Raw genomic sequence first — 14,282 nt, 5'->3', positions numbered from 1 at the left:
CGATTCCTAGCTGAGGAACCGTCATCATAGTAGGTTTGATCATGATAGATCCAGTGGTTTGGGCTGTAGGAGAGGTGTACACACACACACACACACACACACACACACACACACACACACACACATGAAAGCTATTATATACATATATATATATAGATAGATAGATAGATATAGATAGATAGATAGATAGATAGATAGATAGATAGCTGTGTGTATGTATTGTGTGTGTGCGTGTGTTTAAAAATATGAATGAAGACATGTCAGCGACAACTAATACACATAAAACATGGGTGAAGAGAGAATTAATAATAAAAACGTTATGATATTTAATAGTAAAAACTATTCGAATAAAGAGATGACATTCGAGGTATCTTCCGACCGACTCATTTTCAAGAAGGGAAATGAATAACATTTAACGTAAAACATCGGTATTTTACGTTTCAATAAATAATTGAATGGGGAAAGAAAAAATACCAATGGGAAAAGATTTCTTTTTTTTCTTACGAGAGAAGAGCAAAGTCGCCAATATTACAAATAGGGGGGGGGTCATATCTGCGAGTAATAGCAGAACAAAAACTAAATATCTTGACGACATTAGTTTTTTTTTTTTTTTTTTTTTTTCTTGTTTTGTTTTTTTCTATAGCTCTTAAAAGAAATTCTGACTTATGGAAGACCACTTTTTGCCTACAGAAGGAGGGTTTTCGCCTTGTTACAAATAAGGCCTCCAAAATATTAAGTTGATGTTTGGAGCGGCCCTGTGTATGATGTAGAAGCAGAATTTATTAATTCTCTATTTCTTTTCCCCGCTCTGTTATGTATTTGTTTTCCTCGGCTCGATATGACTCTTTATAACAACAGGCTCCTTCAGTCTTTGACAGACTATAGATACTCACGAAGGGGTGCCTGCGCGTGAATTTTTTGTGGCAGGAGGTGCGCAATCTCTAACCCCATCTCTCCTGAGTCAACATTGTTAAATACCAGCGGCGAGTGGGGTGAATGTACTGGACTACTGGAAGCAAATGCCGAGATAAGCGGAGAGCACATACAGCGCCTAGAATTCCCAAATGGTCACCCATCTGGTACCAACCAGGCTTAACGTTGCTTATCTTCGGTGATCTGACGGGAACCGGTGTGTCAATGTGATTATGCCATATATATATATATATATATATATATATATATATATATATATATATATATATATATATAAAGCTGAACGTCTGTGTGTGTGTCTAGTCACGAATAGGCTCCTATATGGTTGACTATTTAAAAAAAAACTGATTGCATATAATAATAGATGATGTATCGAGGATCAGGAATGGGTATGTTTGATCTGGCAGAACGGTGGTTCATAAAAATTGTGGGGTCTGTGTTCGCGCCTGCCCCCAAAGTATGGAAATAAAAAAATGGAAAAAAAAAGTTTACAAGGGTTTTTGATATAGATGTACATAAGAATACTTTGATAAGTATGTTTCAACTTAAATAGGGATGGTATAATAAAATTGTGGGGTCTGCGTTCGCGCCTGTACTCCATGGAAATATGGCACAAACTTTAAAAAAACTTTTCATATCTATTTGCGTAAGTATACTTTGAAAATTATGTTTCAGTTTGAAGAAATATGGTATAATAAAATTATTGGGTGTTCGTTCGCAACTGACCTCCATAGAATGTAAATATGTTAGAAAGTATAACAAGGTTTTTTAAAAGGGATGAGGGTACACAATAACACCTTAACTTTAATCCTGATTCACGTTAGCTTTTATTTATTTTTTTGCGTTGAATCATATTGTGTCGAATAAATTCACCTCATAAATTCACGTTCTTATTAAAGTGAAAGCCAAAAAAAGGCGGAACTTTAGACAATTCTCCACACAAATTTTGCATAACTCTGTTTTTTCCTTCTCCACTTGCACGTGGCACTCTTTTGAAAATAGATAAATAATAAAAAAAATAAGAACGTTACTTGTTATCGTGTCAAAAGAAGGAAAACATCCTGCTCACGTGATTACGTGTCTTTTTAAAAGCATTTACATAACCTTTTTATTTTTATTTATATATCTGTTTAAGCTATTTTGTCAATGTACTAGAAGGAATCCAGTTGATTACAACCCTTTCTGCTTGTTCTTTAAATTACAATATTACAACCCTGAATCCGACGGCGCAATACCATACCGTCCAATACTGTAAAACTGAAACGAAGCTGTTCTGCTTGAAAAGGGCGCCATTTTTTCTTATTCATATTTATATCGATTCTTTGCTTTAAAAAACTAATATAATTACGTGTTTACTTTTTTAATATCCCATTTTGCTGTTTCGGATTATTTTACTAAAGTAGGTAAAGCTTCATTATTTTTCAAAACTGTTTTTGTTTCTTTGTTTTTCGATATTTCGTACATATTATTAAGCAAGAGTGTTTAGCAGAAAACTTAACAAACGACTACCCGAAAAATTAAATATACAAGAAATAAATGTTACCATAGTCAATAAAAGTTCAGTTAATGTTTTTTTTGTTTTGTTTTGAAATAGTTTTTAATGCTCTTTACTTGAAATAATTTCAGCCAACCGAAATTAAAACGAAATTTGAGGCGATAACTACTTAAATGACTTTTTATATAAACTACACATGCCATAATCGAATATTCCTCAAGCACAAAATAACGGAAAACATTAAAATATGTTTATAAATATTTCTTAGGTTGAAGGAACTCTCTTAAATTGTTAACACAGAATGCTCAGGTGCACCTCCTTCAAATTGAAATAGAGGCTCTCCATTTCAAAGTCGCTGCCATTTTGATTTTTTTTTTAACCGGTCTGTGAATTAAAAAAAAATTTACAAACAACTTAAAAATACAAACCAATGAACTTTCCTACCATAAAAGTAACTTTTATTGACTATGGTAACATTTATTTCTTGTATATTTATATTATTATATATATAACATTTCTCTTTGTAAGAAAACATCATTTTGCTGGTCACTCTTGGCTACGAATGGAAACAAAGTTGATATAAAAAAATATATTTTCGCGAAAATTATCTTTACTTTCATCATATTTTGCTTAGGATAAAATTTTTGAGTATCAAAACATCTCTTTGCAGCCCCCTCCTTTTCATAACCTATCATACTTTCATCAATCACAGTCCATTTTATGTAGGCTGTTTTTGAACCCAGTAAACGACGGGTACTTCTGCTAGTATATATATATATATATATATATATATATATATATATATATATATATATATATATATATATATATATATATATATATATATATAGGGTGACCCCAAAAAAAAAAAGCTAAATGGAGGCCATCTAGAACATATGCTGTAGAACGGAGAAAAAAGGCCAAAGACCCTAGTGTTTTGATGTGATGTTTTTAATATAATAATAATATATGACCAAAGTTTCATTTCATTCGAACAAAACACTAAGAAACGAGTCCTAATTAGAGTTTGGGCCCGTTTTATAAATATAATTATGACAGCCCCTTTAAGCAATTCGTTTCTTATCGTTGAGCACTTTCAGTTGATTAAAGTCGGTCAATTTAGCTCTTATGCATAAATCATCGTATAACGATTAGATCACTGTTTGACTGACATAAAGACCATTTAAAATTATAATGTTTAAATGTAACGTTATTTCACGCGGTTAATGGTAGCCGAATGGATACGGGCTTTGCTAATCGAGCCAGAAATGTCTCGTGGTACCGAGTTCGAATCGTTCGACTGGTGTTAATCTTGACACCCTGCATTGAAGATTCCCGAAAGGATTAAACACTAGTGTCTGTAGGTATTTAATTATTACAGTAAAAAAAAAATAATTATATATATATATATATATATATATATATATATATATATATATATACTTAAAAATATATATATATATACTTAAAATCGTTAATATAAAAATGCTTTTATTTCAAGACTTTCTAAAGAGGAATTGAAATAAAAACGAAATGCTGATGAACATATAATAATTTTCTTTTTTCATATTGCAATTACATGAAATTACTAGTTCCATAATTAATATATTATGTACATGTATTTGTATGCATCTGTTTATGCATAGTGATGTATGTTCTACTTTGACTGCCACCTTGATGAGGGGAGGGTATTAGGTGTTGCAATGAACTTGAGAGCGATGCCCTCTGGAGCTTTATGCACCTGGATGGCAATCCATGGCGGTAAGGTCGAGGAGGAGGTTCCAGACTAAGAAAGGTCCAAAAAGACCTGAGCAGATGAAGTATCAGGGCGAGCTCCACAACAGTCACAAAGACGGGACCAAGCTGCAACAAAAAATGGCCAATTGGTCTCCATGCCATTGGACTCTAGTCTGGTATTTTGCCAAGGACAGTGTGATAGCTTTCTGTGCACCAGTCACCCCACTCTAAAAGATTCCACACACATGTGTTCTTCTAAAGGGCTCAAAAAGATTTCTATGACGCCCAGGAAATGGTGGCGGGGCAGGGCAGTGAGACCTGGGAGCTTCTAGTTATGCACTGGCACATAGACGGTGGGTGTCTGATTCCTGCTAGGACCGAAGCAGAAAGAGCATCTCAGCAGTGACACCACCGTCTGAGCAGTCCTATTTAGGATCCGCTCTGCTCACTCACATGTGAAGGGGCTAAAAAAGCGCCCTAAAAATAGCCTTCCTCATATCACCCGACTGGAATTCCGCGCCCAGTGGGTTCACCTCTTTGCAGTCGAAAACGAAAAATAATGAACTTTGGAGCATGGAATGTGAGAATACTCATGGACAGTGCATCCAGCAATTGTCCAAAAAGAAGAACTACGATCATTACCATGGAACTGAAACGGTTCAAAATCGACATCGCCGCCCTGTCAGAGACCCGCCTGGCAAAGGAGGGGCAACTAAAAGAGGTGAAAGGTGGATACACTTTCTTCTGGAAGGGAAAAGCAGGTGTTGAACCCAGAACCGCTGGTGTGGGGTTTGCCATCAAGAACCAGCTCATTTCCCAACTTTCCGAATCTCCAGTAGGCATCAATGATTACTCCTGACTCTACGACTGAGTCTCCCAAACAACCAGATGGCCACGGCTGCGAGTGCCTATACTCCAACTTTGGACAGACAGGATGAAGAAAAAGAGATCTTTTATGCAACCCTTGACCAGGTACTATAAAACATCATTTTACTCAGGGATTTCAATGCCTGGTTTAGCAGGGATCACAACCTCTAGAAGGCATTCTGGACAGGGAGGGTGTGGAGAATGTCAATATTAAAGGACTACTCCTACTGTGTAAATGTGCTGAACATCAGCTTATGATCACAAACACCTTATTCCGTCACAGAAACTGGCACACAACCTGGATGCATCCCCGATCGAAGCGCTGGCATCCCATTGACTATGTGATTAGGGTCCGAGTTCGCAGAAATGTCAACATCATCCAGGCCATGATCAGTGCGGACGAATCCTGGACTCATTACCGCCTCATTCGCTCAACCATGAACATCAAGCTGAGGCGGGGAGGAGGAGGACACAAAGGAAATAGCTCTGCTCCAAATTCAACATCGACAGTCTTGGAGACACAGACAGGGTGCAACAATTTCAAAACAGCCTGCTTGAGAGGCTCCCTAAACAATATCCAGAGGGCGTGGAGGAACACTGGAAACCCCTTAAGACCACACTTGAGACCAGCAAAGACATCATTGGTTATAAGACCGGGAAACACCAATACTAGTTCGATGACAACGACGTCGAAATACAACTTCTAATTGACGCCAAGAGAAAAGCTTTTTGTATGTGGCAAAATTACATCAACTGTGTAGCCAAAAGACAGGCCCACTCCAAGTCAAAGTCCAAGGCACTCGTCCAGACTAGAGTAAGAGAGCTGAAGAACAAATGGTGGATGGAGAACGTCCTGGAAATCCAGAGACTCGCTGACTCAGGAGATACGAGGGGTTTCTTTAATGCCACCAAAGCTGAGTATGAGTCCAGCTATCACGGCCTAAACCCTCTCCGATGCAAGGACGCACAAACTCTGCTGAAGGACAGTGTGGGCATCAGTTGCAGATGGCAAGAACACTTCCAGCAGCTCCTAAATCGAGACACCACAGTTGAGCTGGAAATTCCCTCAGCGTCCTGCCATGTAACATCTGGGTGACTCCCCAACGGAAAGGGATGTCCAGAATGCCATCAGGAAACTGAGCAACAACAAGGCCTCTGGACCAGATGGAATTCTATTGCTACATCCATAGCCTCCTGTGTAAAATCTGAGATAAGGAGTAAATACCAGCAGAACTCAGGGATGCCTTGGTCATCACAATCTTCAAGATGGGAGATAAAGCGGACTGTGGCAACTACAGAGGTATCTCAACCCTGTCCACAACAGGCAAAGTACTAACCCGTATATTGGCCGACCGTTTGCTGCCGCTGTCATAAAAAATGCTACCAGAGTCGCAGTGTGGATTTCGTCCTGCCAGAGGAACCTCTGATATGATTTTTACAGTTTTTCAACTGCAGGAGAAGTGTCGGGAGCAACACCTTCTACTGTACATGGCGTTCATTGACTCACAAATGCTTTCGATTCTGTGAACAAAACTACCCTCTGGTGTGTCTTCTCCAAGATGGGATTTCAGACAAGTATCTAAAAATCTTATTGATTACGTGAGGGCAGTTGTGGTCGACAATGGCGGCTTGGAAACATCTCCCTTAAAAGTTGACACCGGTGTCAAGCAGGGCTGTATCATTGCCCCAAGCCTGTTCGCCATCTACATATCCACCATTCTTCACCTTACTAGTCAGAATCTACCAGAGGGTATCAAACTCATGCACAGGACAGATGGCGGACTCTTTCAAATCAGCAGGTTTAAGGCAAAAAGCGAAGTCTTCACATCGTCCATCATGGAGATTCAATACGCAGATAACAATGCGCTGGTTGCTCACTCAAAAGCAGACCTCAAGAGCATATTGGAAGCCTTTGGGAGAGCCTAGCAGCTCCCGGGACTTGACCTTAACATCAAAAAGACCTCGATCCTACACCAACCAGTTCCTGGCACACACCCATAGCCGCCTACAATCTTTGTGGAAGGCAACACCTTAGAAAATGTGGATTGGCAGTCTTCTATCATCGACGCAGAGATTCATCACCGCATGCACCAGTGCAGCCTTTGCCAGGCTACGGAAGCGGATGTTTGAGAATAAAGACACAGAGAGAGAGAGAGTCAAACTGCTTGTCTTTAAAGCAGTTGTCCTGTCCACTCTTCTCTATGGGGGCGACAGATGGACCATCTACAACTGACATCTGACGACCTTGGAGCAGAACACCAGCGTTGTCTTCGCAAAATCCTCAGGATTGGATGGAAGGATTGACGAACAAACGTAACGGTCCAGACGGAGGCCAACACACGTAGCATCACCACGACCATCATCCGACACCAGCTGCGATGGACGGGCCATGTTATGCGTATGCCTGACAGCTGCGTTCCAAAGCAAATGCTCTACGGCCAGCTCAAAGGTGGAAAGCAGTCTCAAGGAGGACAGAAAAACAAATATAAGGACAACATAAAGACCACCTGAAACAGTGTCACTTCAGTCTCACCAGCTGAGAGGATGCTGCCCTTCAGAGGGGCATGTGGAGCAAGATGGTCCATGAAGGCAGGGCTCACTCAGAAAAGGACCTCCACAGAGCCGCAGAAAAAAGGAGGAAGCAGAGAAAGGAGAAATCTACTACCACACAGCTCCTTCCACCTCTTCCAACATCCAATCGACCATCCACTGCGATAAAGTCTGCGTGTTAAGGATCGCCCTCCACAGCCATCTGAAGACCCACAAATGACCAGACCCAATCGCACCAACGGGAAAACAATCATACTTGCCACGAGTGATTGCCGATGATGATGATGATGATAATGATGATGAGTGATGTATGAATAAATCCATTTATGTTTGTATATATCCCTTCATATATAACGTTAGATATGTGTGTGAGTGTGTGTATGAGTGTGTGTGTGTGCGAGTGTGTGAGAGTGTGTGTGTGTGTGTGACTGTCTTTTAAATTCCAAAACTTATCAATCGATTTTTATGAATTTAGAAACAACGAAGAATACAAAGTATTGTGAACTACATTAGAACCCCGGGATACGGCATTAAAAATTAGTGACAAAATACAGTACAGCATATAATACACATGTATATAATCATATAACTTTATAAATAACACCGTAAGGCGGGGAACCCATAACCAGGGGTCGAAAAATGCGTTATATCACATCGTCACCTGAAAAAAATGTATCTTAAGGCCACCGCATTCCGGGGTTCTAATGTATACTTAGTTTAATTGATTTTAATGCGTATGAGAAAACGTAGGGAGTGACTGAAACCCTTTCTAAGCATTCGGATATTTTCAATTTTATTGCGGAAGACATTAGACTCCAATTAATAAATATTCCTAACGTTTAAAGTTTTTAATGGATGTTAAAGTTTATCATAATCGCAAGATTCTCATTTAAAAATTCAAATATTCTTTTTTGATATTAAATTTGAAAGAAACCTCAATTCAACGAGTTCCCACGCTTTCAATAAGTTTTCTAAAACCACTTAAGAATATAACTCCACATTTTAGATGACCGAACCCTTTTTAACAACTCTTCGCATAAGTCTAACGAATTTTCACGAGAGTGAAACGCAGAATATTCTGTGTAGCTTAATTGTCATATATATTTTCATAACTTACTATATATATATATATATATATATATATATATATATATATATATATATATATATATTTGTAGACATCGACATACAGTCCTGTTTTGTCGTATCACAACTCATCAGTGCCGCTAGACTAGCACCTCTCCCAAGCCGAGGATTGAACCTAGAACGATTGCGTTGACAGTTAGTAGTTCTACCGATCGACTCACGGGAGCGGCACCCATAAATAATCTTTCCAAATGTCTATTTAAACAAACATCCGTCCACCACTTTTACAGTGCTCTACACGTTTTTGTAATAGTTTGTCCGAATTTTAAGGAATGGGAAACTCCAGCTCATAATTATGACGATTTAAATTTGTCATAAATAATGATAAATTTGTCATAAATAATGATAAATTTGTTATGAAAGGAAGTTGTTTAATTGTAAGCGATATTAAGTTATTAATTGTTATAAAGAGTTTCTTAGACGAAATATCAATATTAAGAGTCTACGAATGCTGATTATAACTTGGTCTTGTTCGAATTTAATGTCAAAAAATTATCGTTGAAAACAATAAGTTCATGCCATAGGTGAATATTTGTGTTCCGATAGTTTTACCCACCTTTCAGCTGACAATCATTTCAGTCTCATGAACTTTTGTTCAGAATTGACTCTTGGCTTTGATAAGCGATGACTCACAAAAAATTTTTTTATCGATAAATCATACAGAGAACTCGTCTGAGCAAATGACTCTACATGATTCATGAAACTGAGTTTTTCGTATTCAAAAAACAACGTAGTTCATCAGTTGTTTATTTTACATAGGCATCACCACATATCAAGGCCAAAAGGCCACTAAAGGATGAGGGTTAAAGAGTGTACAGTAGTCAATTGGACAATGTAGTAATCGCTAGTAATGGAAATTCGGTAAACTTATTTACTTAAATGGAACGGCTCATCAAGAACTTGTTTACGTTAGACTTGAAGACAACCATATCGTAGTCAGCTGGAAAGCAGGCAAACGGAAGAAAGTTCCACATGTGTGCTCTTCTAAGAAAGAAACTTTGTTCATGGAATCTATGTTTAGATTTAGGCACAGATAAAGAGTGGGGGAAATTATTGATAGTGTTTTCAGCTAGACGAGTGTTTTTCGTGAAAGTTTGGCGAAAAGGGACCATAGATTGGAGCTCAGACAAGCACTTGCCATGAAAATAACGATAAAGTAGAGACAGGCTCGCAACATCTCTTCTGTGGGAAAGAGGTTGTAGGGAAGAGAAAAGGGCATCCCTTACTGGTTTCTTTCATTTGTTTTCAAAATGACTTTTTTGTGTCAATGTCAGTAATGCAACATAATTCTATATGATGAGAATAATGGAAATAGTATTCAGACGAGATAGCAAGATAAAAAAAGGAACAAACCAAGTCAAGCGTCCATCAACGTTTCATCTTTATTGTAAGACTTCTTCTGGATGAATGAATAGAAGAAAATAAAATACCGGTACAATATTTGCAAATATGTTTGCTGTAATGAAAAATATGGAAGAAAATACTTTTCATTACAGCAAATATATTTTCAAATATTTTACTGGTATTTTATTTTCTTCTATTTATTAATAGTAAAGAAGTCTTATTTCATATCTTTATTCAAATTTTCATATGTTAACATTGCTATCTGCTTTGTTTAGACTTGCGTTACTTTACTAGTTGGCACCCAGCATAACATCAACATTCTCAAGCAAGATAAACTGGAACAAGTACATAGAAGATACTGCGAAATTTGCTGCAAAAAAAAGTGGGCACTATCTACTGGGTTTCTTATATCTGCTAGTATCCCATATTTCTATAAAGGCATCCTACGGGGTGGAACGATAGAATTGTCAGCCTAGAAAAGATATGATTCCATTTCCGTTTGATGAAAACCGGTCTTCTCTTTTTTTGTTTTTGTTTTTTTTTTTGCAGACCATTTAATAGTTTATTGTAAACACGCACTTTAAAACATTGGGAGGTGTATATGCTTAAATTGTTAACGACACAAACTGATAACTCGCTTGTGCCAAAATCGTTGTTCTATGTTGATTATAACTTAAATAACTTAAATTGTTAACGACACAAACTGATAACTCGCTTGTGCCAAAATCGTTGTTTTATGTTGATTATAACTTAAATAACTTAAATTGTTAACGACACAAACTGATAACTCGCTTGTGCCAAAATCGTTGTTCTATGTTGATTATAACTTAAATAACTTAAATTGTTAACGACACAAACTGATAACTCGCTTGTGCCAAAATCGTTGTTTTATGTCGATTATAACTTAAATAACTTAAATTGTTAACGACACAAACTGATAACTCGCTTGTGCCAAAATCGTTGTTCTATGTTGATTATAACTTAAATAACTTAAATTGTTAACGACACAAACTGATAACTCGCTTGTGCCAAAATCGTTGTTCTATGTTGATTATAACTTAAATAACTTAAATTGTTAACGACACAAACTGATAACTCGCTTGTGCCAAAATCGTTGTTCTATGGCAACGTATTTGCTTAGAATGTTAGCAACATTCATGCAGTCCTTCCTGAAAATACACGATTACTACTAGGAATAATATGGAAAACCATTGCCAGCAAATCATACAATTTTACTTTTATTGATAAATTTTACCAAAAGACTATCTTCAGTATTTCCACTAGCAGTTGCTCGGGCCCTATGTACTGTTCATAACTTTATATGTATATGTATATATTAAAAAGTGTGCATGTATACGATAATGCCTTTCTATATAATAGGCTTCCTAAACTACCATAGAGAAATGTTGGTAGAGACAGCAGAGGTCAATTTTTTTAAACTTTCACCCCAATTTTGACCACTTCACATTTATTGTTTTCGGCTCAAATCAAATTAAAATGTTTGACCCATGTCCAAGTAACCTATATATAAAATTTAAAGTGTTTAGACCCAAAAATTGGCGAAGGAATTTGGTAGAGCCTGCAAATGTCAACTCTTTCAACTTTGACCTCTTGGCAGCGAAACATTCGCCCAAAACTGATTAAAAAGCTTGCTGCATGTCTGAATACCCTTTATGTAAAATTTCAAATGTTTAGACTCAAAATTGGCTTAATAGTTTGCTAGAGACCGCAAAGGTCAAACCTTGACTCCTTGGCAGCCAAATATTCGGCCACAAAACGATTAAAAAGCTTGCCCTATGCCTGAATTCACTTTATGTAAGATTTCAAATGTTTAGCCCAAAAATTGGCAAAGTAATTCGGTAAAGACCGCAGATGTCAATTTTTTGTTAACTTTGACCCCAACTATGATCCCTTAGAATTTATTGTTTTGGGCTCAAATAAAATTATAAAGTTAGATCCATGTCCAAGTTACCTATATCTAAAATTTCAAATATTTAGACTCAAAATTGGCGGAGGAGTTTGGTAGAGTTTTCAAAGGTCAAATCGTTTAACTTTGACCCCTTAACAGCAAAATTTCTGGCCGAGACTCGATTAAAAAGGTTTTCCCAAATCACAATAACCCTTTTGTCAAATTTCGAGTCTGTAGACAAAAACTGACAGAGTAGTTTGCTTGGGGCATGTACACAGACACAGGGGCAATATTACTTTGATAGATATAATTGATAGATTAATTAACTATTAATCTTAAACCTAAAATTATTTGCTACTAATTTACTATTATTCTTAAATTCAAACTTATTTACTCATAATTTACTATTAATCTCAAACCCAAAATTATTTGCTATTAATTTACTATTACTCTCAAACCCAAAATTATTTGCTATTAATTTACTATTAATCTCAAACCCAAAATTATTTGCTATTAATTTACTATTACTCTCAACACCAAGCTTATTTACTGCTTTCATTTCTGCTTGGCTTTGCTCGAGCCCTTTGTTCTCTTCATAGGTTACCTTATTTGTTAATATACTTTTATGTAAAATTTAAGATGTTTAAACTAAAAAATTTCTGAGTAATTTCGTAGAGACAGCAGAGGTAATTTTTTTTAAACTATGACCCCAATTTTGACCCCTTAACATTTATTGTTTTGGTTCTAATCAAAATAAAATGTTGGACCCATGTCCAAGTTACTTACATTTAAAATTTCAAGTGTTTAGACCCAAAATTGGCGGAGGAGTTTGGTAGAATCTGCAAAAGTCAACTCTTTCAACTTTGACCTTTTGGCAGCCAAATCTTTTCCCAAAAATATATTAAAATGCTTACCGCATGTCTGAATACCCGTTATATAAAATTTCAAATGTTTAGATCCAAAATTTGCTGAGTAGTTTGCTGGATACCGCAAAGGTAAAATCTTTTGAACTTTGACCCCTTGGTAGCTCAAATTTTGGACTCAAACTGATTTAAAAGCTTCTCCTATCTCTGAATACCCTTTATGTAAAATTTCAAATGTTTAGACCAGAAATTTGCTGAGTAATTTGGTAGACATCGCAGAAGTCAATGTTTTTTTCAACTTTGACCACAATTTTGAACCCTTTACATTGGGGGGGGGGGCTCAAATCAAATTATAAAGTTAGATCTATGTCCAAGTAACCTGCATTTTAAATTTCAAGTGTTTTGACCCAAAATTGACGGACGAGTTTGGTAGAGTTTTCAAAGGTAAAAACGTCGAACTTTGACCCTTCACAGCCAAATTTCTGGCTGAAAACCGATGAAAACTATTTTCTCAAATCTACATACCCTCTATGTCAAATTTCGAGTCTGTAGACCGACAATTGACAGAGTTATTTGGTAGGGAAATGTACACAGACAGACACACACAGACATTTTTACTTTTAAAGATATATAGATAGATAGAGAAAACGAGTTTTTTTTTGTTGATAAATTGTATCAAGAGACTATCTTCAATATTTCCAGTTTAATTCAAATAAAACGTAGTCGATTACATAGTTCCAGACTGTATCCATTAAACTAATATTACACTCCTTGATAGATATTAAGCATCATTCTATGGTTGCCCGTGCATGTGTGAATGTGTGTGCGTGTGTGTGCATGTGTGAATGTGTGTGCATGTGTGAGTGTGCGTGCGTGTGTGAATGTGTGTGCATGTGTGAATGTGTGTGCATGTGTGAATGTGTATGCGTGTCAGCATGCATTACCTTTGTCCATATCAAACAAATAAGTCAGAACATCATTGGAAAATGCACATGTGAAGATGAAAGCGAATGAAAGCACAGTGCCTCCAAAAGAACGAAATAATTTATACTAGCACTAAAAAAGAAAAAGAATAAGAAACAGAAGAGTCCACAATCTAATAGGTGATGCGCTATCAAACAAGCCCCAACCCCTATCTCATCGCTGTGATGTTGCATTTTTGTGCTTCTCTTTCATTTTACTTCAGTCGAAATTCTAAAAAAACCAAAGAAGCCTCATTTCATAATGCAAACACTTGATATCTATTTGAAATCAATAAATATTTAAAATCAATAAATATTTGAAATCAATAAATATTCGCATATTCCATTAAAGTTCTCCTCTAACTCTTAAACACTGATCATTTTCCTCTTCCCAATTTACCATATAAATATATTATAGTATACCTTTCTTGTGGTTTTTCAATTACTAGATTCCAGAACAAGAATTAATCTAGTCT

General features: G+C 36.6%; 1 pseudogene; it reads right to left on the bottom strand.

Annotated features, from left to right (window-relative positions):
- Positions 1-1,039: 1,039 nt before the first annotated feature.
- LOC145247081 (5S ribosomal RNA) lies at positions 1,040-1,156 on the bottom strand (annotated as a pseudogene).
- Positions 1,157-14,282: the final 13,126 nt, after the last annotated feature.

This window comes from Euprymna scolopes, chromosome 24, assembly GCF_053919585.1.
Source record: "Euprymna scolopes isolate OS-2025 chromosome 24, ASM5391958v1, whole genome shotgun sequence".
Classification (NCBI taxonomy): Eukaryota; Metazoa; Mollusca; class Cephalopoda; order Sepiida; family Sepiolidae; genus Euprymna; species Euprymna scolopes.
The sequence above is the reverse complement of the archived record's forward strand: the minus strand, read 5'-3'. Positions and strand labels throughout refer to the sequence as shown.